Genomic DNA, 24,953 nt, shown 5'->3' with positions numbered 1-24,953 from the left:
AATAGTATTCCATTGTATGAATGTACCACAGCTTGGTTACAAGTTCACCTTTTTCAATCTATCTTGATGATTATAAATAAAGCTATTATAAATATTTGCATACAGATCTTTATGTTGGCATAAGTTTACAAATCAGTTGGGTTAAGGCTTAAATGTGAAACTGCTGTTAAGACTATATTTAGCTTTGTAAGAAACTGCCAAATTATTTTAGAAAGTGGCTGTACCATTTTCCATTCCTATGAGGAATAAATAAGAGTTTCTGTTCCTTTGCATCTGTACCTGCAAATGGAATTATCATTTTTTAAAGAAGATATTACCTATTTTAATAGGATTGCAGTGGTTTCTCTTTGTTGTTTTAATTTGCATTTCCATGAGGACAGTTATCTGTGCAGGTCTTCACATGCTTATTTGCCATATGTATATCTTCTTTGGTGAGGGATCTGATCAAAATTTTGCCCATCAAAAATTTTTGTTGTTAATGTTGAATTTTGAGTTTTCTGTATATTTTGGATTTTAGTCCTTTATCAGAATTATCTTTTACAAATATTTTCCTCAGTCTCTGGTTTGTCTTCTCATTTGCTTGGCATTGACTTTCACAGAGCAGAAGTTTTAATTTTAATGAGGTCCAACTTATCGTGTTGGTTTTTTTTTTCCCTTTGGATTGTACCTTTGGTGGTGTATGTCAGAAGTCATTGTCAGGGCTTCCCTGGTGGTCCAGTGCTTAGGACTTTGTACTTCCACTGCACGGGGTATGGGTTTGATCCCTGGTTGGGGAACTAAGATCCCACATGTTCCATGGCATGGCCAAAACATGTTTTAAATAAATAAAGATAAAGCATGCCACTTAAATCTTAACAGTGGTAGGACATTTTAAAAAATCTTTTAAAAAGTCATTGTCATCACCAAATTATCTAAGTTTTCTCCTATGTTATTTTCTAGGAGTTTTAGTTTTTTGTTTTACATTTATGTCTGTGATCCACTTTCAGTTAATTTTTGTGAAGGATGTAAGGTCTGTGTCTAGATTTACTTTTACTTGTGGATGTCAGATTGTTTCATCACTGTTGAAGAGACCATCTTTGCTCCTTGCATTGCTTTTGTTCCTTTGTCAAAGATCAGTTGACTATATTTATGTGGGTCTTTTTCTGGGCTCGCTCTTTTATTCCATTGATCTGTTTGTCTATTCTCTTACCAGTACTGTGTTTATTACTGCAGCTTTATAGTAAGTGTTAAAGTTGGTTAGTGTCAGTTCTACAACTTTGTTCTTCAATATTGTGTTGATTATTCTGGGTCTTTGCCTCTTCATGTAAACTTTGCATCAGTCTGTCAGTATTCATAAAACAATTTACTGGGATTTTGACTGGGGTTAGTTCAAGCTGGGAGTTTATTTGTTTGTGTTTTTCCTTTTAGTAGGTCTTGAAATTTTTGTGGTTCAAGTCAGGTATGTTTTATTTGGTGACAGGAAATGAGATAAAAAGAACTCAGTCTGTAAGGATTAGCTCACAGATTAGTATGAGAATTTATTTTAAATTGGATAGGAGTTGAGCAGTGTTCAATGTTTGTTTTTGGTATTAATGGCTTCAAACACCACGTGTATCCTTGTATTTGTCTCCCTCCTCTCCTCACTTCGTGGCTTCCCCATGTACTTATCAAAGGGAGTCCATTCATAGGCCTTTCTGCTCTAACCCATGGTTGTTATACTAGAGTCACGTTGGTGTGATGGTAAGGTATGGGAGTGGGGAGGGTAAGTATTCTATAAAAATCCAATTTAGACTCAGTTTTTCAGTAGACCCATGTACCTGACTGGGACCTAAAGTAATTTTTTCAATCACATTTTTTTCTTCCCCTGACTCCATTTCCTTTCGTGGTTACAGTTTCCAACTATTTCCTTGAAGCACTGTCCCTACTGACTGATTTTTTTTCCCTTAGGTTAGACAAGATTTCTGGAGGGGACTAGAGTAAAGAGGAATTCCATTTCCCTAGATTGGAGATGGTATCAAAATTGTGTTCAGGCAATATGATTTTTTCCTGGAGCATAGGCCTTTGCTATGGAGAAAACTCTGGGTGTAGTGCATTATGGTGCTTCCTCATGTCCCCCTGCCAGAACCTATGACAAGATTTTTCCGGGATTCTCACAGCTGGGGTTTCTGGAGGGAATGCCCATTAAAATGTGGAGCCTCCCTAAGACTGCAGTCTCTACAATTTCCTCACTCTCATGTTAGACCACAGTCAGCCGCCAGTAATTCATCAAAAAAAAAAATCATTTAAATGTTCCCACCAGCTTAGGGTCTCATGATTTTGGCTTCAATTAAGTAGATCTTGGTTGCTATGTCTCTCTGGATTTGCCTGTTTCTCCAGATTTTGGGTGTAGCAGGTTTCCCTGTAATCTCTGTTATCTGGTAAATTCAAGAAAAGTCATGGATTTTAGTTTGTCCAGCTTTTGTTGTTGTTAACAAATTCTAAGCACTTTATATGTATATATGAGAGTTGATTGATTCCAGAAATTCTTCCTCATATGTGTTTTTTTGAACTTTCAAGCATGTACTAATGGAGTTACTCTTTGACAGTGGACTTATGGGCTTATACTGATGGCTCAGGTCACTGATCCATACATACCTATTTATTCTGAGAGAAAAACCATGTCTCAGTTTCCCCACATGAAAATGAGTTGGCGTATACTATCATTCAGAACCCTGTGGCTTAAATATCAAATTCTAAGATTCATCATTCTCCTTTTAGAACTCAAGGTCATATGACAATCCACCATTTCTCTCTCATGTCTGGTTGCATGCAGACTTTTCAGGTCTACACAGGCCCTATTCTGGTCCCTCACTAGAGAGTCTGACACAACCTCCAGTCCAGGCTCCAAGCTACAAGTTTCTAGTATGTTGGCGTCAAACTATGCATTGTATCTGTCAAAGCTGGAGAAAGCCTGAACATTCTTCTAGTCCACATTTCCTTTGTGAGGCTTAAAGGGCCTTGCCTTTAGGGACACCAGTTGGAAAACAGTTAGTTGCTTTTTTTCAGTCTGTACCTGTTGTAAATGTTTTATGGCTTTGCTACGACTACCATTACAAGCTATTATTTTTTGAGCTTTTGTTATGTACATGGCAGCATTACATGCCATATGAACATTAGTTCATTTATTCTGCAGGTCAACCCTCTAAGCTAGATAAATATTTCTCCATTTTATCCCTGTGCCAATTGTCATTTTGAGAGAATGGCTGACTTACCTTTCCACTGTTTGAATGTGGATGATCAGGTTTTGAACTCAGATATGTGTCACCAAAAGGCTTGGACTCCTTCATATTACTAAGTCATATTCTTTGAGTTGCTGGTTGGCTTAAATGTTTGTGTTCAATTGTTTGCCACCTTTGACTAGGGAATATCTTTTCATGTCATTTGCATTCCCATTTCATAACCCTACAGGTTAGGTGGACATGTCATGTTTTGTAACTAAATAAATAGAATGTTCTTCTGCCAGATACTGCTTGCTAACGCTGAAATATAATGTTTGAGATATGAGTGTTAGCCCAGATCTTCTAAATGTGACCTGAATCAAATCACATTTTTGTGTTATACCACTATCCAGATACTGTTCTAAGCACTCTATATATATATTAGCTCATTTCCCTCCCATCTAAACAATTCGCATATTTTTAGTAATACAATTTTACAGTTGATAAAACTGGGGTATAGAGAAGTCAAATAACTTGCCCAAGGCACACAACTTGTTAGTGGTGCTGCTGGGATGTGAGCCTAGGTAGGATGACTCCAGAGTACAAATTTCTAATCATAAAATGCTGCCATTTTAATGCATCAATTAATTGACTTTGTGTCAGTTGCTGAAAACAGTAAAAACAAATAAGTCTGGCTCTGCCCCGCTGGAGCTTGTGGTTCGCCCCACCTGTGCAAAAGCCTGCAGTACCACCAGCAGCAGCAGAAGCAGCACTTGGGGACTTTACAGAAATGCACAAGCCAACCTCCACCCACCCCCAACTACCGCATGCACATGAAAATCTGAGAAGCTGGGATTTAGAACACTAAGGCACTAGATTGTGGTCCTTTGTTTTTTCCTGTCGGCTTTGGCGTCTTCACCTGTTAAAGGGTTATCCCTCTGCCTTAATATTCCTTCATGGTTTCCTCTAGGACCAGGTCACATGCAGACTACTCCAGAGTGAGTGACCAGGGCGACAGATACCAGCAGACCCTGCCCGGCACTTGGGCCCGGGTGGGTGATGCAGTGCCGTGCCTTCTGCAGCGGAGAGCAAGCCTGGATCCTGGCTTTCCATCTTTCTCCTTGTTTCTGTAGGCGGTTGAGAAGATTAGATTGTGCCCAGCAAGCTAGATATCGCCTCCAGACAAGCTATATGGCTTTTGTATTTATTTAGAGAGCAGGAGGCCTAGCCCAGCTCCTGCTAGATGAGGCAGTGACATGAGAATTTAAAAGGGCTGTTTCATTAATTTTGGAGGGAATTTATTGCTGACAAAAGACCGCATTATTGATGGTGGGCAGACAGCTCTCGCCTCGCCGCCTCTCGCCTCTCCGGAGCTGTGCGGGAGCGCCGCCCCCGCTCCTGGCGGCAGCCTCCTGGGTCGCCCAGGGAAGCCCTTCCCGCGGGAGGAGGAAGCCAGGGAGCCGGTCGGCGCTCTGCCAGCGGGGCGCAGGGCTTCAGTGGCGGAGCCTCCAGCTGGCTGCACCGCTGCAGTCCTTGAACAGGAAGGACGATTAGAGGTCGTCTAGCTCCATCCTCGTCCTGCACGGATGGGGTTCTGAAAACCCAGGGAGGTCAAGCGATTTAGCCACACATCAAGTCAGAAATCAGGTAGAAATCAGGTACAGCTGCATTTAATTTTGTGAAATTAAAACTTCTTCCTAAATGACAGTGGCAGGATGTGCGTGGGCAGCTTTCTGTGTTCTTTGCACAGCACTGAACTTTCTCAGAGAAGGACAATAACATTATATTTTTACAGACTTCAAATCTTGTAAAATGGGATTTTTTTCTCACACGTCTCTCTGAAATGTGAGGCATGGGAAGGGCCTTTGGGGTATTGTAACTGCTTTTCGCCACTTGTGATGGGCTATGCTCTGAGATTGATTCTTTGAACATCATCATCTTTGATGACAACACTGATTTTGTGAGGTGGCTGTTATAATCCTCATTTATAGAGGCACGACACAATTATGGAGCTTGTTCAAGGTCTTAGAGATTGTAAGTAGCAGAGAGAGAATTCCTTATCCAGCTGTTTCTGCTTTGTTTTTTTAACCATCTCATGAACCTTGTGAAGTTCAGTTCTCGGGTTAAAGAATAGACTTTTGTAAAAGGTTCCTTTTTGGGTTCTTGAAAGTGAAAGAATGGACCTTTCTGTAAAAAATAGAGTGAGAGTGGTGCCTACGATGAAGCCAAGAGAAGAGACTAATATCTGTGAACTCGATGTGCTTTGGAGACATGCAGACAACCCTCAGTGATGTCTTAACTCAGTCTGAGAATGAAGAGGGTGGGGAATAGGTGGGATAGATTTACTAATAGCTAATGGGCTAATGGGGCTTCCCTGGTAGCTCAGCTGGTAAAGAATCCGTCTATAATGTGGGAGACCTGGGTTCAATCCCGGAGTTGGGAAGATCCCATGGAGGAGGGCGTGACAACCCACTCTAGTATTCTTGCCTGGAGAATCCCCATGGACAGAGGAGCCTGGTGGGCTACAGTCCATGGGGTCGCAAAGAGCCGGACAGGACTGAGCAACTAAGCAGAGCGCAGCACAATGGGCTAATGACAGAAACAACTGCTTAAGTTCCAACTTTCCTTTACTAGGTCAAGAACTGTCGATGCAGACTAGAAATGGGCTGGCAGTAGAAATATGGTCTAATCTTTCCTTAGGTACAACTCATGGTCTAACTTTAAGACTGTGCAAGTTAGATCATTTAGACTGTGAGCAATTGGCCCACTCTGTGACCTTAAGATTCCTAAGACACTGCTTCTGGAGGGAATCTTAGGCCTCCCTAGACCACCAAATTCAAATCCCTGATTTGGAAAATGGGGACAGGGTTGAGAGAAGGAAGGAAATGTTGCAAAAGCTAGTAGCAGAACCAAAGCTCAGAGTCATGTTACCCAACAGCTTCTATAAAGCTCTCTCTAGCATTGCAAATGGCTTCCTTTTTATTATTTATATGTGTATTTGCACACATTTATAATGTACAAACAGTGTGTACATTCATCACATGTGTGTGTCCACACGTTTGTTTCCCTCTGCCCAATTATTCTCAAACTAGGGAGACTAATGATCTACCTTGAATGTGATGAAAACAGTTACTGAGCATACTCTATAAATGCCTGACTATAGGAATTTCAGTTAGAAAAGTTAAAATGATTGTAGTGAGTAGACCTGTGCCTCGAGTGCAGCTGTGCCTCTTCTTTTCTGGTTAAGGATTTTACTCGGGCAGATTTTGAAGTTGAAGATAATACGATTTTGAAAGTTGAAGGTCAGAGAACAGGAGTGGAGAGATAGCAGTCCTCAGAAATTCTAAACAGTCAGGTTAAAACTGAACAATAAAGAATAATAAAGAAATAAAGGGAAAAAAAGAATTTGAACATTATTTAAAAAGTGTTGCCCTAAGGTTATTTAGTAAGAAAACAATTGGATAATCTGCTATAGTAATGGGGGTTGGGGGCATGTACTAGGAGTCAGAAGACTTGGCTTGTGTTTCTGTAAGTGGCTTGCTCAAGGCAAGTGCCCCAGGAGGGACTCTGTGTACCTCTGTGTATCTGTAAAATGAGGAAGTTAGTATAGATCATTTTAAGGGTCAGTGTCAGTAATTGAGTACCTCTGTAGTAATTATTTCAAGCTAAATTTTTTTCAATGTGTATTTATTCACTTGGTCATTATTTAGTAACTATTTATTGACTGTCTATTAGTGATAGGTGTTGTGCTAGGTCAAGGGAACACTGCATTGAAAAGGACAAACAGTTCCTCAAGAACTCAAAATCGTGTCTGGATATTCTTAATTGTTGAACCTTTAAGTGCTCCCTTTGTTCTGGAAATTAACAGACTGCCCCCTTACCCTAAGTCAGACACTTGATAGTAAATCCATTTTATACGGAGGAATTCAAAAGATTGAAAAATATAAGAATAGAAGAAGAGCAAATGTAGGGCCAAGATAGTCCATGGAGAAATATGATAGAAGAGGCAAATAAATTGATTAAATGGGAATAAAGAGAATCAACAGATTCAAGTGGTAAAATGAAATGTTATAGAGTCACTGAAGTGTTCCTCAGAGAGTGGCCCATAGATCAGTCACCTTAAAATTACTGTGTGCTGGTAAAAAAGCAAGGTATAGAGTCCCAACTTCAGTTCCCTGGAATCAATGCCTGGGAGAAGGAATAGATATCTGGTTGGTAAAAAATATCAAATACTCCGAATGTTTTTTATGCATGCTAACATCTGAAAACCACTGGACTAGGTAATTGTACACATTGCAAATAATTAGAAAAATAAATGACATTCTACAAAATTTAATGAGTAAAACATTAATGAGTCTTCTTCCTGAAATTCAGAAAACCAATGTCATAATAACATCCATAAATTTTATACTTTTAATTTGTAGAACAAGTATCGATTGGAATACTAGATAATAAACATACAATTTATGCTGCTCTGATTTATGCCTTGTGATGTAAAACTATTAGAAATGAATTCCCTGACCTCTATTTTTTTCCATTCGTTTAAAAATTGAATGTCCTTGTACCTATGGAGGGACAAAAGATGAGGTTAGAAGAAAGGAAATAAAAAGGGAAGGGAGGGAGGGAGGGAGGGGAAGAAAGAGAACACTGAGAGACGGAAAAGGAAGATGACGAATGTTTTGCTTCACTAAATATAAACTCATATTTGCTTAAGGACAGCACTTAGAGCTTTAGTCCATGTGTTTCCAGTAATTAATATAAAAATGATTTAATTATGCTTACAGAAAAATACTGAAAATTAGTATAAAATTTTTCCAAATTGAGTTGCCTGTTAACATACATATATATTGCGAAAGAACAAAAAGACAATGAAAAATAAGTTAATTTTTAAAGCAGTTTCCTTTAAGGAGCTTAGAAAAGCTTGCTTTTTGCTTGCTACTTTGGCAAGTCAGTTCTTTATGTTTTCACAAGGTGGTGCTATAAATGTTACTTTCCTTTATTGACTGACATTTAAGATGCCTTTGGTACAGTTTGGAATAATTTCATGTTTAGTTGTCAAACTCTCTGTCTTATGATTACTTGCAAGTAACAAAGTCTTTGTCAGTGACTTTATGATCACTTATTACTGGCCATGAAAGAATGTACAGAAAATGATCTGGAGAAAATATAACATCAATACTTTGCCCTCAGTGCAGAGAGTGAAATCCTTACTTTAGTTGCCTATGTATCCCTGCAGTGACAAATCTCTACTTGAAATTCCCACAAACACAGTAGTGTGGCAAAAACATAAGAATGGAAAGTTCTTACTCTATCTGCTTCATCAAGCCTAAAGCCAGTTTCTTCTTTTCTTGTTTTCCTTTTTATAATTAAGAATTTGGCTAACATTCTGTTAGATTTATCAGTTCAGTTCAGTTGAGTCACTCAGTCGTGTCTGACTCTTTGCGACCCCATGAACCGCAGCATGCCAGGCCTTCCTGTCCATCACCAACTCCTGGAGTCCACCCAAACCCATGTCCATTGAGTCAGTGACGCCATCCAGCCATCTCATCCTCTGTCATCCCCTTCTCCTCCTGCCCTCAATCTTTCCCAGCATCAGGATCTTTTAAAATGAGTCAACTCTCTGCATGAGGTGGCCAAAGTATTGGAGTTTCAGCTTTAGCATCAGTCCTTCCAATGAACACCCAGGACTGATCTCCTTTAGGATGGACTGGTTGGATCCCCTTGCAGTCCAAGGGACTCTCAAGAGTCTTCTCCAACACCATAGTTCAAAAGCACCAATTCTTCGGTGCTCAGCTTTCTTTATGGTCCAACTCTCACATCCATACATGACCACTATTAGATTTATAAAAACTCTATATTAATGTGGTGCTTTAGAAATTTATGTTTTGATGACTAGTTAAATTCTTGTGAATAGTATACCAGTATTTGTAAATTTTTTTGTTCCTAACTGTGTATATATTTGATTGTTTAATTTGATTATCTTAAATACATTTCATGGAGTCCTCCCAGAAAATGTATAATTTTATTTGAGTTGTCTGTGGGAAAAACATTTGCTATTATTTGTAGTTTAAAATACAATTAAATCTACAAAAAAGTTAGAATTCATGGGGCTTATTGCTTTATGCTTTCTTCCCTCACCCCCTAAATTGTTGTTTTGTTCTATTTCTCTTTCTACCTAGTCTTGGGAAATTTCATTAGTATTGAGAATCTTTTGTTTTTGTTATAAGTAATGCAGAGCTAACCATTTTCATTCTACTTTTGTGCTAAAATTTATATAGTCCACACACATCTATATTCACATGGTTTTGTGGCCATTAGCACAGAACTTGCTTTTAGAAACTGGTATAAAGAAAACAGGGGGAAAAAAGTGTTTAGAACTGGAAAAGGACTTAGAAATAATCTAGTGAAGTATGCTTTGTGATGTAATAAAAACATATATATATTGGACCTTGGTTCTGGCACAGAGCCCTAAAACCCCAGGAATTTACTGAGCAATAAAATTGTCTTATTTTTCATAAGGAGCCACACACGTGAGTTTCTGATAATGAGGTGACACTTCCAGGGAAACCTAGATAGCTTTAGAGTGGGACTTGTCCCCATTAGGAAAGCAGTCCACCTGATTAGAGGATTAGAAGTTTTAGCCTCACCCCTCAACCTGTTGGAGGAGAGAGGAGCTGAAGATTGTGTTGAATCACCTGCAGTCAGCGATTTAATCAGTCATGTCTTGCTGTGTCTTTAATGAAACTCTAGTAGAAACTATGAAGCAAGGCTAAGTGGACTTCTCCGAGGACACACTGATACGCTGGGAGGGCTTGCAAGCTCTGCATACCCCCACTCCTCTAATGCTTTGTTTTCTGCATTGGTTCCATCTGGCTGTTCCTGAAGTTGTAGTGTGGTTGTAGTGAAAGTCACTCAGTCATGTCCAACTCTTTGAGACCCCATGGACTATAAAGTCCATGGAATTCTTCAGGCCAGAATACTGGAGTGGGTTGCCATGCCCTCCTCCAGATGATCTTCCCTACCCAGGGATCGAACCCAGGTCTCCCACATTGCAAGTGGATTCTTTACCAGCTGACCCACCAGGGAAGCTGTAGCCTTTATGATAATACTTTAAGTATAGTACTTTCCTGAGTTTTGTGAATCATTCTAGAAAATTTTTGCAATGGATGGGTGCATTGTGGGAACCCCAGGAAAGGAGTACATCAAGGCTGTATATTGTCACCATGCTTATTTAACTTATATGTAGAGTACATCATGAGAAATACTGGACTGGATGAAGCACAAACTGGAATCAAGATTGCTGGAAGAAATATCAACAACCCCAGATATGCATATGACACCACCCTTATGGCAGAAAGAGAAGAAATAAATAGCCTCTTAATGAAAGTGAAAGAGGAGAGTGAAAAAGTTGGCTTAAAACTCAACATTTAGAATACTAAGATCATGGCATCTGGTCCCATCACTTCATGGCAAATAGATGGGGAAACAGTGGAAACAGTGTCAGACTTTATTTTTCTGGGCTCCAAAATCACTGAAGATGCTGACTGCAGCCATGAAATTAAAAGACACTTGCTCCTTGAAAGAAAAGTTATGACCAACCTAGACAGAGTATTAAAAAGCAGAGACATTACTTTGCCAACAAAGGTCCATCTAGTCAAAGCTATGGTTTTTCCAGTAGTCATGTATGGATGTGAGAGTTGGACTATAAAGAAAGCTGAGTGCCGAAGAATTGATGGTTTTTTGAACTGTGGTGTTGGAGAAGACTCTTGAGAGTCGCTTGGACTGCAAGGAAATCCAACCAGTCCATCGTAAAGGAAATCAGTCCTGAATATTCATTGGAAGGATTGATGTTGAAGCTGAAACTCCAATACTTTGATATGAAGAACTTACTCATTGGAAAAGACCCTGATGCTGGGAAAAATTGAAGGTAGGAGGAGAAGGGGATGACAGAGGATGAAGTAGTTGGATGGCATCACCGACTCAATGGACATGAGTTTGAGTAACCTCCGGGAGTTGGTGATGAACAGGGAAGCCTGGTGTGCTGCAGTCCATGGGATCTCAAAGAGTCGGACATGACTGAGCCACTGAACTGAACTGAGCTGAAGTGAAGGTAGCTTCAGTCCAGTTCAGTTCAGTTCAGTTGCTCAGTAGGTAGCTTGGGGACCCCATTTGTGAATGGCATCTGAAGTGGATGTGGTCTAGTGGGACTGCCTTAATCTGTGGGGTTAATGCTTAACCTGTGGTGTCAACACTAACTCCAGTTCTGCATTGAACTGAATTGTCAGGCGTTCAGTTGGTATTAGAGAACTGTTGTTGGAAAACTAAACACCTTTCTTGTAGTCTTCTCAAAAATGATGGGAAGTTTAAAATCAAGACATGATAAATGATACATCTAAAATCATGCAGCAAACCACACTGGAAGATAGCAAAACCAAGCAGGAGACTCCAGGAGGCCTCCTGCCTGTAAGTGCAGTGCTATTTTCTCTACACTGCACTTTCCTTGTATTTGCTTTTGATCTTCACTAATAGAGCCCCATAGTCTGCAGGGAATGAGAGAATAATTGGGGAACTTAGAAGGAGGTAGGAATTACCTGGACTTTCTTAAACTATCTACCACAACCAGAAAGTTGAGAGAATCAAATGGTTATTCTGAATTTCCAAATTTTCAGTAGATCTGCTAAGATTTCCAAAGCTAATTCTAGTGAGTTGTGATTTGGAGGCAAGATTTTTCTCTCATAAAAATGGCAAGTGTTTAAAAAAAGAAGAGAGGAACTAACAATAAAGACTTAAATTTCAATGGGACTTTGAAATGTAATTTTATTGATACAATGCCCTATTCATTCATTATCTATTTTACTGTTAACAAAACCATGAACTTAATTAAATTGTGGCATATGCTTTGACAGATGAGGAAACCGAGGCTTGGGGAATCTGGGGGTCAAATAATCTATTCAAGGTGAAGAACTGTGAGTCATGGACCCAGAATGGAATCTTTGGCTTTTGACTTCTTTTATATCAATGCTACCTCTCAGCAACACTGGAGACCACAGTATTGTAATTCATGCCATAAACATTTACTGAGAGTCAGCCATGCATTGTATGATGGGGGCTAGGAAGGTGAATATGATACTGTTGTCTAGCGTAGATAACACCCAAGGTGAATATGATACTGTTGTCTAGTGTAGATAACACCCATTCAAAAGTGTTCATTGTGCTAATTCTGTGGCGGAGGGTCATTCAGAGTCCTGAGAAGCATTGTAGAGGCAGCAGTGCTTCTGTTCTGATGCAGGCCAATGATAGCTCTCACCTGAGCCGTCATCCTAACTTTCATTCTTCTTTCCCTTCTTACTCTGGTTCTTCACTGTCCATTCTTCCCACAGATGTTGGAATTATCCTTTAAAATGTAAATTACATCCTGTCAGTCCTCTGTTTAAAATCCTCAAAAGGCTTCCCATTACTGAACTTAGAATCAAATTCAGTTTCCTTTCTAGGGCCTATTATATCTGACCTCTGCCTGTTAGTCACACTTTCTGAATTAGTTATTTTCTGCTCTATTCATTGGGCTTCCCAGGTGGCTCAGTGGTTAAGAATCAGCCTGCCGATGCAGGGGATGTGGGTTTGATCCCTGGGTTGGGAAGATCCCCTGGAGAAGGAAATGGCTACCTATTCCAGTACTCTTGCCTGGGAAATCCCATGGACAGACCAGACTGGTGGGCTCTAGTCCATGGGGTGTTAAAAGAGTTGGACACAACTTAATGACTAAACAATAACAACTCTATTCACTATGTTCCAGCCACATTGGCACTGGCTTTATTTGCACATGCCAAATGTAACAAACTTATTCTAATTTCCATCTTAGGGCCTCTCTGCCAGAAATATTCTGGATCATTTCCTTGGAATGCTCTGGGTTCATATTTTTTGCCCAGTTGTATTCACTCTCTCCCTTGCTCTCTCATCTATTTATTTATTTTTTTCAGGTCATAACTCAAATATCCCCTTCTCAGAGAACTCTTCCCCAGTGACCTCAATTTCAATACTCCCCAAATCTGACAGTCCTCTATTACACTCTCTTATCTTTGCCATACCACTTAACATACTCTAAAGTTATCTGATTTATTTATGTTTATTCATCCCTCTCCTCCCTGCATCATACCACTAGTTCCTTCTCCCTCTATTAAAATATAAGCTCCATGAGATCTGAAGACAATGCATCTTATGTGACAATGGTATCTTCAGGGTTTAAAGTATTGCCTGGCACATAGTAAGCATTTGATGCTTATTCTATAAATACATACATTTTCCTGGGAGGGTTGGGTGAAAGTTTCAATTAGGAGGTGACATTTTGAAGAATGAAGCTCCAGCCCAGAGAGGCTTCCAAGAAGAGAAAATTAAGTTTGTATATTGAATCTAGAATTATGTATACTTAGGGAATTATTCATCCAATCTCCAAACCTGGAACAAAAATCTCTTTTCTGGTAAATATGCTACATAAACATGAAAAGCATTTTCCATTTGGGTTTCTCATTGTCTTCCTTCTGCTTGAGATGTAAACTAAACAGTGTATTCAACTAGAATATCAGCTAAATCTTTGAAGGAGTTTGTCAGTCATTTTACAAATAAGACTGTTTGAAAGAAGAGTGGGACTGGATGGTCTGTTCTACCACTGGCTAGCCTTCTCTCATCATCCTGACTCCCCCTTCTTCCTTTTATTTCTCTATTTTTCTCCTGCCTACCGATGCTCAGACTGACCAGCGACACCTAAAGGCTAATACTGCCGGCAGCTTTCTGAGATGATGCCTTTGTTGCTGTTATTGAAGAAGCCCACACACTGCAATTGTATATGCTAGGTCACCTACATTAAAGCTAAACAGAGGGTAGAAGCTATTATTCAGGCAATTCAAGTGAAATAAAGTACTTTATTGCCAGTCAGTTTTGTTTCTTTCACTGCTTTGTTCTGGCTATGGGGACAGTTTGAACTGAGCTTCTGAGAAAGCCCAAGGTACCTTTGTGGAACTACCAGCTGTTCTTCCATTTTCTCTCTTATGCCATCTGTGACTTGGTAAAAAAAAGTGTCCCTAGGTGTATGGTAGGATAGGAGTGAGGGTGATGTGAAAGTACTTATTGTACCAAGCTGACTTGTATTTCTGACCTTGCATTAATAAAGTCAGGCAGTTTTATTACTGTAGAAAAGCTCTGTAGTGTTCACTCCTATGCATTTTGGTATGAATACACTGGGGCCTCTTTTCAACATTTTACAGAGGGTGCTTTAGGTTACTTTAATTTATTTCAGGCAGCACTTACTGGTACTTATTTTTAAGACCCCACACTATGAGGGATGTAGAGATGAGTAGTTGAATCTAGAAGAGAGATGCAGGGGTGTCTGTGCATGCGCATGTATGTCTGTGTATTACATAAAATAATGACCATGTTTGAAGTAATTTCCTTTGAGGAATTTAAAGGAGGTGAAGATCTGGATGTGGTGGTGGTTACAAAAAAAAATCAGCAAGACAGCAGATTCATTTGAGGTGGGTCTTGAAGCTCAAGTTAAATAGGATGACTCTAGGTTAAGAAAGTCATTTTAGCCTAAAGTAATCGCCTCAAGATGAGAAACTGTGGTGCATGTTCAGAAAATTAAATAGAACACTTTGGCTGGAATGTATGATATCAGTTCAGGGTAATGTGAAATGAAGCTGGAAAGATAGAAATGAGGCTTATTATTGTAGAGTTCTTTAGATGACAAGGAAATGATTGTTTTATAGGTAGTGGAGAATCCCAGGGCTTTTAAGTAAGTAGTTGACAAGTTTGGAGGTAATTCTAGAAAGATTAATTTAGTAAACTGGGTAGGGTACCCTAAAAATGAAGCAGCCAGAACAAAGACAGTGAAACCACATGGGGTGTTTTACTTGCATGGTACCACAGTTTTGGACAAGGCATGTGAAGGGGAGGGCTTCAGGTGGACCCATCACTACTGCGAGGCCATATAGCCAGGTTGCTCAGTTTGTGGTCTGTTTAGAGAGATGGAGGATGATGTCATCCATAGAAATGGAGAAACCATGAGAAGGTGTTACTTTAAGGGTAAAGTAGTAGGTCCACAAAAAGCAAAGAGCCCTGGTTAGTTGTTTCTGTCCCATCCTGTCTTGAGACACTCTCTTCTGAGTGAGTAATTTAGATACAATTTCATGATTTTTTAGGATACATTCTTATGTCTGAAGTTGGAGAATTAGTTTATACTGTAATTCATATGGTAAATATAGTGAGAAAACTTCTTCGTTTGTGGTATAGTTCATTGTCAGCTCTACTGTTTAGGCAGGTCTCTGTATTAATGAAGCTGTGGACAAAAAATGCTGCCTGCCATTTTGGTAAACAGAGGATGATGCCACCATCAAGCCATGAGCAACCACCCCCAACTGTGTAACCTGAGAGGATTCACATGCAGAAAAAACAGGATACTGGCCCTATATTGTTAAGGTACTAATCAAAGGAATGGTTTCAGTGAGCCCAGACTTTTGCATCTTCTCATTCACAGAAAAGCACTAAATTTCACTAACTTGAGATGTCTGCTTTTCTTTCATTGATATGATCTCTTGATGGTCCAACTACCTGGATTTTTGTTGTTTGTTTGTTTGTTTCAAAAGCTCCTTTACACTGTCACTCGTCCCTTACTTCTTTGGAGCACTCCCTCAGAGTCATCTGAGACGCTGCCTCCCTGACCTAAGTCCTCAGCAAGTTTACCAAATAAAACATAATTCTCAGCTTATAGGCTGTGCTTTTTTTTTTTTCTTTCAGTTGACACTGGGTTTAATAAAAGTCTATAGGCTTTAAAGTTATGGACCTGAATTTGCATCTTGGATCTGCCACTCAATTATGGTGTGACCATGAGAAAATTAAAGGAAATATGTGTATGAACCAGAGCTTTTAAGAGTAGTTTACTACATTATGGAGTCTTTTTCTATTTACTTCACTGAGTATTTGACAATCCTCAGTTGTAAGTACCATACACTTTCAGTAGAATAATGTCTTTTAGCCTGGCTCATATGCATGTGAATTGTATTTGTTTCTGAATTCTTTCACAAGAGGATATGTTCTTGAAATGCCAAGAGCTTATGATCTTGCCATAAGATTACCTTCCTTAGTAAAGTAAAGTAAAGTCACTCAGTCGTGTCTGGCTCTTTGCTACCTCACAACTGTAGCCTACCAGGTTCCTCCATCGATGGGATTTTCCAGGCAGGAATACTGAAGTGGGTTGCCATTTCCTTCTCCAGGAGGTCTTCCCAACCCAGGGATTGAACCTGGGTCTCCCGCATTGTAGGCAGACGCTTTACCATCTGAGCTACCAGGGACGAGCAGCCTTATAATTAGCCCCACTCAAAGTCAGCCATATTAGAAAGCATTGCCTAATCCATACACCTAAACGAAACCAAAGTTAACCAGACCAATGGTCTCATAGGACATTTTCTGACAAGCCAAAAGACTTCATCATAGTCCCTGTCAGAATTTGAAAAGGGTATGTAGGTTGGAAGGTCTGGAAAGTGGTACAAAACTGTCACTGAAACATAGTTTGCTCCTGCCATTTATGGACAACAGGTTCATAACTTATGGAAGAAACCGGTGTGTAGAGTCAACTGGGTTAGATAGCTACTTGTTTATGTGAATATTATCCAAGTACCTGGTGCTAATTTGTAAATAAAAGAATAGTTTTATGAGAGACCTGAAAGCTTTGTATAATACTTAGGACTTTATCCTGTGAGTGCCACAATTTATGACCAATAGTAAGATTTACATCTAACAAATTATGGTTTGATTGAGTGAAGACTCATATTTTGTCCAAGTGGCTAAGCATAACTATTTCAGGTTTGGTTGTAAAAGAACATTTTATGTTTAATAGAAAAATAACTAATAGACTTCCAAGGACCTTCTCATGGGTTGCTTGAAGAAACTGGGTCAGTCACAAGACTTTAATAACAAAAAGGGCCGGTCTGTGTATCATCTTAATCAGTCTGTACTTAAATTTACCTTTAAATTTCAACTAGAAAATCTGTTTAGGTATTAGGTTTTAACAACTTCAGGAGATAGTCAACAAAATTATCCACTGTTAGGTTAATAAACACCAATACATCTATTTAAGTTAATCAATTCGCACTTAACATTTTCCTATCTCATTAAGTATAAATTAAATGCATAGTTGGGAAGCTAAACTGAAAACATTTTTGAGAATATTTACAAAGCATGAATACAAAATATGTTAATGGCAGCTGGAGGCAGAGTGACTTCAGTACTGTGATGTTGAACACAAAGCATGTTGCTATGTTGATCCAGAGTGAAAGACAATTAAACATCTCTATTAAATGCACATTTTTTTTATTCTGTGAAAAAATCAAAGGCACATGTGGCATTGTCATGGCAACAATGGAATTTTTCTGTCTATAATCACTACATGCAAATTTAGTAACATTGATTTCATTTCACCTATTTCTGGGCTGTAGTTTGGTGGATTTCTGCCTGGTTAGTTCAAAGATTTTTAATGTAGGTTAAATTGAAGTTAATTGAAGATGCAAAATAGAGAACTGAACTGTAGCTAAAAACGTGTTCCAACTAAAAAAATATGATGGCTGATTTTCAGAAAAGGGAAGCACAAGCAACACATTTACTCTGTTGATTTACTCTATTCATTTCTAAAGCTTGGAATTTAAATGAGAGGTTTTGTGTTGGCTATGGCAGCTAGTGACCATAAATAAGTGTGTTCTAATGGGAATTTGGGGCTTTGCGGGTGGTGCTAATGGTAAATAATGCACATGCCAATGCAGGAGATGTAATAGATGTGGTTCAATCTCTGGGTCGGGAAGACCCCCTGGAAGAAGGTATGGTGACCCATTTCAGTATTCTTGCCTATAATCCCTTTGGACAGAGGAATCTTGTGGGCTTCAGTCCATAGGGTCGCAGAGGGTTGGACATAAACTGAAGTGATTTAGCATGAACGCATGCATTGGGACCTCATTTAGAGTTCTAATTTCATAGTAGGAATCCAGTGTTGCCAAAGAGTCAAATCTTGATTTCTCTAACACATACGAGGATTTTTTAAAAATAAAGAAACAATTTTTGGAATGTTTCCCATTGCTTTATCTATAAGATTTAGCTATTGTATAGTCCTTGTTTTATCACTACTATGATTCTCCTTTCTTCCCTCCTGGTCTTCTAGGATTCCCAGAAGAGTAGGGGTTTGGGGGAACTGATAGCAAGGGGTATTTCCCTCTTTCCTCATAGACATGACCATAAATTTATAGAATAGATTAATTTCCTCAAAAAGTTTGAGAATTCTTGATATAAAGAATTGAAGAACACAAAGGATTAGATTTATTATTGTCCTTCCATGCTGAACATATTATTTAGTAAGTTTCCAGAAACATGTGCTGAGGTAGCAGGTGAGAAGTATAAGTTTTATATTAAAGGGATATAATTTCATTTGGAGTTATCATTTTAAGAATATTATTGTGATGAATAAGCCAGAGAATCTTCAGAGTTAATAGTATCTTTGAGACTAAAATAGATCCCCCAATCTATTTGCTTTAGTGTTATAAATATTACAAGCATTTTGCATTTTAGATCAACTGAAATATTCAGGTGATGATGACCATACCAGTTTGAGTGATGAGATGATATGCCCTTGGTCTTATGGCATTAAAGGATTGTTGCTCATCTGTTTTCTAAATTAAAGTTAAGATGTGAACATCAAAAGGAAAACCAAACAAGGAATCTGGATAGAATAGTAATATAGTTCAGAGATTGGACTTTTCTTCTGAGGGTACATTCATGTCTTTGCAATTTTATTTTCCTATATATAGAATTGCTGTGGATGTTGGTGAATAATTTAAGGAGTAATAGATAAGAAATGGCTGTAATTTGCAGCATTATAACAATCTTTTTTTTCTTTCTCCTTTTTTCCTTCCTTTCACTCCACTTTAGAAGTCATTTGAGAGCAGAAAGGAAGATGAACCAACACTAGCTAAGTGACTACTGAAAGTTAAGATAGACAACTTGGGGAAAAAGTATTTTGTTAATAAGTTGGGAAATTGATTTTATCTAAAGCAGAACATTTTAAAATAGGAAACTCAGGCAAGACTAATTTTTTAACATCAACCTCTCTGAGATGAAGCGTGCATACAGGACAAAAACAAATAAATACATAAGAGGTATAGTAAAAAATCTCTAAATCCCTTACATAGCATTGTGAACACCTGAGTTTTTATTCCTATTCTCTTCAAGTTGTATTATGTGACCTTGGGGAAAGTCCCTTTCTGTCTCTCTCTTTAGTTGCTAAGTCGAGTTCGACTCTTGCGACTCCATGGACTCCTGCCAGGCTCTTCTATCCATGGGATTCTCCAGGCAAGAATACTGGAGTGGTTTGCCATTTCCTTCTCCAGGGAATCTTCCTGACCTAGGAATCAAACCCAGGTCTCCTGCATTGAAGGCAGATTCTTTACCAACTGAGTTTTGAGGGGAGCCAAATCAGCTGTACTCCAATAAAAATAAAAATTAACTATACTCCAATAAAATTTTTAAAAAGAAGAAAAGAATTAAAGGAAAGCTAGCACTGTATAAACAGCATACACTTAAAAGATGAATGCTTAACAAACAATGTTTTTTATTCACTGATAAGCTAAAGGTCCATTTCAAGATGTTTCTTTGGTATGCTTAATTTGTTTTATTAGCAAGCAAAGCCCTATAAAGGATAGTTTCATCTAGTTCTCAGATTTATCTTCATCTTGACTAATCTGGAAGTAATGAAGCTCATAAGTCTCCTTATCAGATGCAACCACATGAAGCCAATCATGAAGATTGTTCTTTTTAAGGTATTTCTTGGTTCAGTTCAGTTCAGTCACTCATTCATGTTCGACTCTATGATCCCATGGACTGCAGCATGCCAGGCCTCCCTGTCCATCACCAACTCTGGGACCTTATTCAAACTCATGTCCACCGAGCTGGTCATGCCATCCAACCATCTCATCCTCTGTCATCCCCTTATCCTCCCGCCTTCAGTCTTTCCCAGCATCAGGGTCTGTTCCAGTGAGTCAGTTCTTCCCATCAGGTGGCCAAAGTATTGGAGTTTCAGCTTCAGCATCAATCCTTCCAGTGAATATTCAGGACTGATTTAGGATAGACTGGTTGGATCTCCATGCAGTCCAAGGGCCTCTCAAGAGTCTTCTCCAACACCCCAGTTCAAAAGCATCAATTCTTCTGCACTCAGCTTTCTTTATAGTCCAACTCTCACATCCATACATGACTACTGGAAAAACCATAGTTTTGACTAGATGGACCTTTGTTGGCAAAGTAATGTGTCTGCTTTTTAATATGCTGTCTAGTTTGGTATAGCTTTTCTTCCAAGGAGCAAGCATCTTTTAGTTTCATGGCTGCAGTCAGCATCTGCAGTGATTTTGGAGCCCCAAAATATAAAGTCTGTCACTGTTTCCATTGTTTCCCCATCTATTTGCCATGAAGTGATGGGACCAGATGCCATGATCTTAGTTTTCTGAATGTTAAGTTTTAAGCCAACTTTTTCACTCTCCTCTTTCACTTTCATCAAGAGGCTTTTTAGTTCCTCTTCACTTTCTGCCATAAGGGTGGTGTCATCTGCATATTTGAGGTTATTGATATTTCTCCCGGCAATCTTGATTCCAGCTTGTGCTTCTTCCAGCCCAGCGTTTCTCATGATGTACTCTGCATATAAGTTAAATAAGCAGGGTGACAATATACAGCCTTGACATACTCCTTTTCCTATTTGGAACCAGTCTGTTGTTCCATGTCCAGTTCTAACTGTTGCTTTCTGACCTTCATACACGTTTCTCAAGAGGCAGGTCAGGTGATCTGGTATTCCCATCTCTTTCAGAATTTCCACAGTTTATTGTGATCCACACAGTCGAAGGCTTTGATGTAGTCAATTAAGCAGAAATAGATGTTTTTCTGGAACTCCCTTGCTTTTTTGATGATCCAGCAGCTATTGGCAATTTGATCTCTGGTTCCTCTGCCTTTTCTAAAACCAGCTTGAATATTTGGAAGTTCTCGGTTCACGTATTGCTGAAGCCAACCTAGAGAGCATATTAAAAAGCAGAGACATTACTTTGCCAACAAATGTCCATCTAATAAAAGCTATGGTTTTTCCAGTAGTTGTGTGTGGTTGTGAGAGTTGAACTATAAAGAAAGCTGAGCACTGAAGAATTGATGCTTTTGAACTATGGTATTGGAGAAGACTCTTGAGAAGTCCCTTGGACAGCAAGGAGATCAAATCAGTCCATCCTAAAGAAAATCAGCCCTGTATATTCATTGGAAGGACTGATGTTGAAGCTGAAATGCCAATACTTTGACCACTTGATGCGAAGAACTGACTCTTTTGAAAAAACCCCGATGCTGGGAAAAATTGAAGGTGGGAGGAGAAGGGGATGCCAGAGGATGGAATGGTTGGATGGCATCACCAACTCGATGGACATGAGTTTGAGTAAGCTCTGGGAGTTGGTGATGGACAGGGAACCCTGGTGTGCTGCAGTCCATGGGGTCACAAAGATTTGGACCTGATTGCATGACTGAACTGAACTGATCTGATGATGCACTCTTCTAGATGTTAACAATGAACCAAAGTCATTTTAAGTTCTTGTAAATTGAAGCACAGTCATATCTTCTTATTAGATAGACTCTTTCAGACTTCCTAGAGCCTGGAATATCATACAGCACTTGGCATATTTGACTTCTGTGGTTTGGTCTTTGGTGTACTCATCTATCCTTACACGACTCCAAGTTTTTCAAGAACAGGATTATCTCTGAACGTCCCTCTTTTCCTCATATGTATTTAACCTTAAAAGATAACTAAGTTGGTGCAGGAATATCTTTGGGTTGATTTATTAGATATTCCCCTTACCTAGGAAGGGCTTCCCTGGTGGCCCAGATGGTAAGGAATCTGCCTGAAATACAGGAGACCTGGGTTCAATCCCTGGATTGGGAAGATCCCCTGGAGAAGGGAATGGCTACCCGTTCCAGTATTACGGCCTGGAGAATTCCGTGGAAGGTACAGTCCATAGGGTCACAAAGAGTCAGACACGACAGAATGACTTTCACTCTCACTTTACCTAGAAAAGAGGAATGACGAAAAGTGGGAATATATAGTGGTAGACTACTAATCAAAGACAATGAGTCATTTAAATTCCTTCATTGAGGGAAGACAACATACTTTCATGTGCACTTAGCAGATGCTCAATTGCTCTCCTTTGTACTTGACTTTGTTGAGAGTTATATGGTGTCTAAATTTAAACTTCCATTGAGTTGTTTATTTAACTTCTAATGATAGGGAGGGGGTATCACTCCTCTCACAGAGTGGATCAGCTTGTATAGTATTTTGTGTAGAAATACTGATATTTTGAAAATTCTACTGCTGGTCTATACTTTTCTGCCCATTTTATGGATAGAGGAGTAGAGATGACTGGAAAAGAAATGGAATAGACAGTGCTGCAGATAAAGAAGCTGAGAATGCCCAGAGACGTCACCTACATAATTAGTAATAACATTTATTGTTCTCTAATCTGTGCTACTCTATTCCCCTGAACTAGTTTCAAACTTCTACTTAGTATGCTCTGTCTAGTACTTACATCGCTCTTTTCTTAGAAATAGGTCAATAATGTCAATAATGAGGATTAAGGAAATGATGTGATCTCTTATCAAAATTGAAGAGGTTTGTTTTGGATACAGGGCCTGAAGATCACCATATGAAAGACATTACCAAGCCATGCTGTGGATAAATAGAATCAGTGTGGGAGATATGTCTTTTAAAAATAATTATAATTTGTTATAAAGTGCTTACTTTATGCCAGCATTATTTTAATTGTTTTATCTATTTCAAGTTATTGAGTCCTCACTATAATTTATGGTAATTGCTATTATTATTGTCATTCCTACTTTACAAATGAGAAAACTCTGGCTATGGAGGAAAAGCTACTTGCTTAAGGTCACATATCTGGTAAGAGTTTAAACTGGGATTTGAACCATGTGGTCTGGCTCCACTGCCTGTTTGCCTCCCCACTACACACTGCTGCTTCTCAAAAGAGCTGTTTTATCTTTTAGAGCTGGAGAACTTAAAAAAAAGAAAAATATACAAAAACCCATACAAAGTTCATCCTAAGTCCTATTACCCAGAGATAATCACAGTTAACAATGCCAAGTTGCCTAGGTGTTCTAAATAGCACATCAGATTGCTTGAAAATATTCTGCTATGCAATTCAGCAACTCTGCAATTCAGTATTTAAAATTTATTTCATTGACTGTTACCATGCATCCAGGGATGGGATTTCCTCAGAATATTTGTTGTTGTTCTGTTGCTCTGTAGTGTCTGCCTCTTTGTGACTCCATGGACTACATCATGCTAGGCTTCTCATCTCCCAGAGTTTGCTTAAACTCATGTCCATTCAGTAGGTGATGCCATCCAACCATCTCATCCTCTGTAGCCCCCCTTTTCTCCTGACTTCAATCTTTCCCAGCATAGGGTCTTTTCCAGTGAGTCAGTTCTTTGCATCAGGTATCCAATGTATTGGAGCTTCAGCTTCAGCATCAGTCCTTCCAATGTATATTCAAGGTTGATTTCCTTTAGGGTTGACTGGTTTGTTCTCCTTGCTATCCGAGGGACTCCTAAGAATCTTCTGTAGCCCCACAGTTCTAAAGCATCAATTCTTGGGATCCTATAAAATAAAAGGCTGCTGTTTGCAGGCTTACTTCCTGTTACCTTAGCACAACACTAGTGTATCTCTTACTCCTTTGGCCTACTGACAATATATGGATTGAAATGGTCATTCTTAAATGAAGTGCTTACCTATAGACCAATGGAAGCTTCCTGCGTGTCTGGTCTACCTTCAACCACTGCTTAGGATAGAGGCAGGTGGAGATTTAGTACATCAGAACTGGTGACACTCCCTAAATTAATGTTTTATATTTACAATCATGAAGTTCTTTAGAATTCCTGATAAATGTGACTTCCTGCTATGTAAGAGTGATTCCATTGTTACCAGTAACATGATTGTAGTGAGAGTATATCCAAAAGGAGACTTTTATTTTAAAAAGAGACCATGTTTTCTAATAACATGACAAGCAGCTTTATATAACTGGGACTTACTCTTCTGACTTAGCTTAATTCAGGAACTGTTATGAATAAAAGAACCTCAGGATAGCATCAGTACTTAGCTATGCAGTGAATGACCATTTTCTGGGAACTGATTTGAGTGTCTGAGTGCTAAATGTGGGCTCATTATTTATTTTCAGTAGTGCTGTATTGCTAGGGAGGAGGTTTTAGGACTTACAAATAAGGAGAATTTATTATGTGCTTTAATTTTCTTTCTATACCTTAGAAAATAAAGAAAATGTGAAAAATCTAAGCAAGTAAAAAGGGGGGAAGAAACTGCTGGTTTCAAAATGCTAGAATCCTTTGGTGTCCTAGAAAATGCATGTGGCTTAAACATTACAAATCAATTTTCCTTGCTGTACTTGTGATATTTCACACATTGCTTTTACTGGTTTATTATACAATTTCTATTCAAGGAGATATTATTTAATTCTAAGAAATAAATTGCATGTGTGTATCTGTGTGTATAGAATCCTAGTGTAATTCTTTCATTTTAGTTTCCAGTGAATTTCTAGATAATCTCAGGGATACTTTTTTGTTTGTTTTTTAATTATTTGCAGTTAGACAAAATTTCTGACATCATTCTCTAATTAAATCATGATTCTTACAGCCAAGTGAGTACAGTCACT

At 38.8% G+C, this 24,953-nt stretch overlaps 1 non-coding gene across 1 annotated transcript; it reads right to left on the bottom strand.

Moving 5' to 3' along the window:
• Positions 1–16,444: 16,444 nt before the first annotated feature.
• Positions 16,445–16,516, bottom strand: TRNAC-ACA (transfer RNA cysteine (anticodon ACA)). Its single transcript has one exon. It is a non-coding gene; the product is annotated as a tRNA-Cys (tRNA).
• Between the last annotated feature and the right edge of the window lie 8,437 nt (positions 16,517–24,953).

The sequence above is a fragment of the Odocoileus virginianus genome, chromosome 4 (genome assembly GCF_023699985.2).
Source record: "Odocoileus virginianus isolate 20LAN1187 ecotype Illinois chromosome 4, Ovbor_1.2, whole genome shotgun sequence".
In the NCBI taxonomy this organism is placed as follows: domain Eukaryota; kingdom Metazoa; phylum Chordata; class Mammalia; order Artiodactyla; family Cervidae; genus Odocoileus; species Odocoileus virginianus.
The sequence above is the reverse complement of the archived record's forward strand: the minus strand, read 5'-3'. Positions and strand labels throughout refer to the sequence as shown.